Source organism: Xyrauchen texanus, unplaced genomic scaffold (assembly GCF_025860055.1).
Source record: "Xyrauchen texanus isolate HMW12.3.18 unplaced genomic scaffold, RBS_HiC_50CHRs HiC_scaffold_402, whole genome shotgun sequence".
NCBI classification, from domain to species: Eukaryota; Metazoa; Chordata; class Actinopteri; order Cypriniformes; family Catostomidae; genus Xyrauchen; species Xyrauchen texanus.
In genome coordinates this window covers 25001-30881 of record NW_026266370.1, presented here as the reverse complement: position 1 = coordinate 30881, position 5881 = coordinate 25001, and positions in this window count along the sequence as shown.

Genomic DNA, 5881 nt, shown 5'->3' with positions numbered 1-5881 from the left:
TAAAAATGTCAGGCATTTACATTATTCAATAGAGGTCCAAATGAGAAGTGTTATTTTACAGTAAATCTCGAATTAACATTTTTAGCGTTACATATTTTTTGGTTGAAGATAATTTTATTCTAAAAATTTATACAAAAAATGAAGGGTTGGAAAATGTTTTTTTTTTTAGTAATTATCTACCAGCCTGTTGTGGGCAGATTTAATAGATAGTATTTGATTGTCATCATAGACACCCCCACTGCCGTTTTGGACGGAGACACCTATTTTAATGGCGGACTGGTATCATGAGCACATGCCGCCACCTGCTGTTCAGTTTAATGCATCGTATTCTATGCTTTTCCCTTAATACATATAAGAAAACTGTACCAACCAGATAAAGAAATGTGGGCTGTGGGGAATGGATGACCACAGCAGTGCTGCCGCAGGTACTGTTGAAGCTTTGTTTTTCAGTTTTTTAAACTAACTCAGCACCGTTAATATGCAAATATTAAAGGAAACCATTCCAAATGACCAATACACACTCAAGGGATTTGAATATCAGATATGTATTGACCGATATTAAAAATCAAATAAATACTTATTAAACCATTCAATTAACCCTAACCAGGCTAATGTTAATTCATTTCTTATCAGTGTGTGCAGTTTACCGTGACCTATCCATTTATTTTCTAACTTAACCCTTGTGCATCCTTGTGGACATTTTTGGCTTTTTCAGTTTTGTTTTTTTGATTACTTTGTGTTAATGCTAACTGCATAAAATTTTCCACAGGTGTGAATTTTTATTGGAATTTTAATATTTCACCCTATTTTCTTTAAAAAAAAAAATATTTTTTGCACTAGTTACACAAAATACTCCCTCTTAGCATCGTTTTGGACAAAAATGGCACATTGAAACCCATTAAAACTGCGATTTTTAATCCCAGTGCCATTTAAATATACAATTATGCAATCTTGTTTAACATGCTTTCATTATGTTGGCAAGGCTTCAAAATTTACATTTAAAATATTTTTTACCAGATCGTGCCATTTTTTCAGGTTTGGCATATCATCGCTTTTGTTGTTGTTTTCTGCTGTTTTTGGCTTATGCATATTATAGAGCCAATTAGATACATTATGAATATATAATTGTGTGAGTGTGTTGGTATGGATTTCAGAGTGTGGTTTGTATGTGTCTGAGGCTCTAATAATAAAAAAATTCTGTTTAGCATTTATTGAATTGAAAATAATTATAATTATTATATTTTTTATAAAAAAACAACAGTGGCATTATGTAAACAAACCGGCGTTTAAAGTGTTAAAATTCTGAAAATAAATGAATGTTTGGTAATTATGATTAGAACTGATGCTGGTTAAAATATAAGTCAGTGAAAGTAGAAAAAAATTATTCTATAATATTTTTATGACACTTTTTGACATGGCCATTTTTGTCCTTTATGGACCTGAGTGGTAGCTTTTTTAAAATCTGATACTGCATAAAAAATATGAAAGCATCAAAATGAATGTTGTTGTTAATCATTGACATATCCGAGGCTCTAATAATCAAAGAAAAAAATTCTGCTTAGCATCTATTAAATTGAAAATAATTACTATTTTTAATTTTTTCCTAAAAAAACAACAGTGGCATTATGTAAACAAACCAGCGTTTAAAGGGTTAAAATCCTAAAAATGAATGAATGTTTGGTCATTATGATTAGAGCTGATGCTGGTTAAAAAAATGATGTCAGTGAAAGTGGAAAAAAATATAAATCTATAATATTTTTATGACCGTTTTTGGACATGGACATTTTTGTCCATAATGAACCTATGTGTAAATTTTTAAATTGATGCACAAGGGTTAAAAATCTGTTAAACTTACACATGTTATTTTCTATTATTTTAGTGAAATCTGTATCAAATCAATAAAATGTACAGTTAATCTCACATTTAGAAAGTAATTATTTATTGAGGAAAGTGATGTTACGTCCTCAGCGCACTATAGTTGTTTTAGAGGAATTAATTTCAGGACCTTTGGAGATGTTTGGCTTGGCCTATTGGAAGGAAAACAATAGTTTGAGGTTTGAGACAGATGTATATCTGATGTATATATTTTAAACTTACCAGCTCAGTTCTTTAACATTCCACTCCACCCCTCCATATAGGGAGAGATAGCAGGTCAACAGTATTCCACACAAATGGTATATATAATGTAAAAGTTGGGAACCTGTATTAATTCTTATTCATAAATATGTAATAAACATTGTCCAGTCACCAATTCAAGTTTAGAGTGTATAAAACTTTAGCACATTATGATATAAGTATACGATAGACATGACAAATGTAACCATTTTTGACCAGTTGAAAATGGATAAAAAAGGTTCACTTCAAAATGCCTCATGAAGACACCAAGACCTTGAGAAACACCAGAGACATTTTGTGATATCAAAAACATTTGGATAAATCTATAAGAATTTTTTTTTTCGGCAACTGGATGGGGAGCACTTCTCTTATGTAAATTGCTTAGAAACTCCCTTATTGTCAACCATACATCCTCTAAATGCTCTAGGTCTCTAGTTTGTGGTTGCATGTTATTCTCCCACCTTCCTGTCAACCTTCAGCTGTCTCTCTCAAATAAAGGTTAAAAGTCCCAAAAATATCTTGAAAGAAAATGGCCATAGCTGTTTTTATAGCATCAACATTTAGCTTAACCTTATTTACATTAAACCATACCCACTTCTGTATTACAAAAAGCCTCAACAGCATATGACAGCTTTTTTTTTTTTTTTTACAAACTGTATTGACAAAACTACATATGACAGCTTGAGTGTTGACTCAATAGTTTGAGTCAGGCTGTATTATGTGTAACTCTGCAAACAGCCAGCAGCTGTGTTACAGTGGATTGTAAGCTGCATTTTACAGGCAAAGAAATGCTTGTCTCTGTTGAAGGGCAGCCCGCCCTGTCCACTCTGCCCAGCCCAGAAACACTCCAGAAAGGCAGAAAGCAGCACCGCAGCTGTCCATTTTAAAAAGTCAAAAAAGTCAGACACGGCCAGTTAACAGTTTGAATCAAGTATAGAGTCTGTGTTATGTGTAACTGCATGGCTCCGAAGGAGTGACCCACATAAGCGTGATTTACATGGGACAACAGTATTTTCACAACACTTATAATACTCCATAAACCTGAACAAACAATAGGCCACAAAAAAACATATTCTTCTTACATTTTGAAATATAGGAAAGTTTTTCCACTTCTGTGAAGCTGTAAAGAGCAATGGTTTGAAATTGTACTAAGTACAAAAATCACTAAACAATTACCTTAATGACTATAAAAAAATAAATAAATGTCATCTAAGAAATTTCTGGAACTACCAAGTTCACCAGCACAAATCCACTGATCTCTCTGTGAAGCTTAACATGTACCTTCAGAAACCACCAGACATTTTCCAACGAGAAGTTTACACTGGCTTTCAATTTACCTTGTGGTACAATTTTAACAACAAAATATGTGCGGTATACCGCACATACTGTATACTTGAACATACAGTATTTCTAAACATACAGTATACCTGAACATACATTAACCACTCATACCATAACCACTTGTCCCTAAAGAGTTAATAAGGCGTGTCTATGTCCATTCATGGTCTGCAAGGTCTGCAATCAGAGTGAGGACTCTAGGATTGACTGGGAGTACTTTCTTTTTTTTATTCCACTCGACTTTGGTGCCTCTCTCAGGATTTATTGAGAAGAAACACCTTCATAAGAAAAACAAAATAAAAAAATAAGTAACAATTAATGGGTGAAATCAAAGAACTTATTGTTCTAGCAAAAAATAAACTGTACCTTTGGAGAAACTCTAGTGTTGATCGTAGTTCCACTGGGTAGTGTATGTTAAAGCAGTAGAAACTCCCAAACATCAGGCAGAGGGCAGAGGTGAAGGAAGTGATGTGGTCGTTGACAACCTTTTGGTCAATGCTCAACATGAATGTCTCAGCAGAAAAGCAACAGGGCCCTGAAAAGATTAACAACATAAAAAACAAAAAAAGAAATAAATAAACTTCAGTTACAAGGACTTAAATGTTAGACTTTTAGTTTTTGTTTACTTACCACACGCAATTACGCAAGGTGTTGCCGGCAACTTCTCCATCTGAACCTCTTGGACCAGGCATGTCTCCTCAACGTATTGGAGCAGGTTCTCCTCCTTCTCACCAAAATGAGCCAGTAAAAGAAGTACCATCTTTACGATGTCTTGTGAGCAACCATCCAAATGGCCCCGCTCAGTCTGAAACTTGAGAAGAGCATCCAGGACTTGTTTGCGTTTTTGTGCATCAACATTCTTGAAGAAGTTTAAGAGACGTCTTCCTTTTTTCTCCACATTGCCAAGGAAGGTATCCATTAGACTCAGACCAGTAAGTTCTTGGAAGTGTGCTACCATACGAGCTTCCTTGAACAAAAAGGGCCACTCTCGGCTAAGTTTCTGAAAGCTTGTCCCCTTGTTGATGTCTTTACGCTGTGTGTAATAGGTGGACTGTACTAACTTTTTTACATTGTCTGCATTGTAGTCAATCTCTTCAAACATCTCCTTCATCTTGTTTTTTTTTTCTTGCTGACTCTCCATAGTCTCAGAGAGTGGCAAATATTTCGGCTCCCAGTTGACACAGCCATATGTGTCTTGAACTCTGGCTTTTTGTTCAGCTGGAATCTCTTCAGTATCATACTCATCTGGTGTAAACTTGCGTTTCGTTATCTTTGGTGTGTTGGGTCGTTTCACATTTTCAACTCGGGCTTGGAGTTGCTTTACCAGTGAATGATATCCAGGTCCAATGACATCGCCCTCTATGACATCTTGGAGGGCTTCTGGATACTTGGCCACCATTATTTTGCCTATCTCTGTAGTATTGTGTTTGGTTGGATTATTACACATCTTTATCATCTCAGAAACCACTATCCTTACCATCTCTCGCCGCAGCCGCGGACTAGGTCTCGCCTTCCTTTCTAAACTCTGCACTAACTCTTCAAGGAGCTTCTGCCATGGTATCTGGAACTTCTCTACCCAGTTTGCCACAAAAGTGGAACAGCTACTTGAGGTTGATGAGGTGGTTGAGGAGAATGCTGGTGAGGGAGAGACCGAGGGTGGAGAGGAACAGACAGACAGTGGAGAGGAAAATGCTGCAGTTGGAGTGCTTGAGTCTGTAACAGAAGAACAAAGGAAACATTAAACCTTGAAGGATGCCATGCTTCTCTGTTGAAAATATAATGTATCGTTAATATGGCTGCAAATATCAATTTTCATTGTCAATTAATCTATTCGTTGTTTGGTCCATAAAATGTTAGAAAATAGTAAAAAATGTAGATCACTGCCTGCATGGCCACATATGTCTTGTTTGTCCAGAGGACTAAAAAAAAAAAAAAACAGAAAATATTATAATATATTTGAGAAGTTGAAATCAGAGAATTTGCTTTTTCCCCCCTTTTTTAAAATTGACTCAAAACAATGATCAAAATAGTTAACTGGTCACTTGTTAACCGTTAAATGAATAGATAATTTGTGCTATGGTGTGATGGCAATGTAAAAATATTGTGAAATTATGTTAAATGTAATACACTTACTGTTCTGGGCCCAGGCAGCAACAAGTCTTCTGGCTTGGACGGGCTTCAACACCGGCAGCAAGTCTCCTTCTGTAATGAACTGCAGATCATCTATGGTCTCTGCACCAAATCCCTTCAATGTATCTTCCACTGAAGTAAGAACTGCTTGAGGAAGTTCTGGAAGCACTGCAGCAATGGCACTGCTTATCGTCTGTATCTGTGATTAAGCCATATCTATCAGATACACAAACACAAAGAAGTTGGCCTTTGGTCTACTGACATCAAAGCATCTACTACAATACACTGTGCTTCAGTG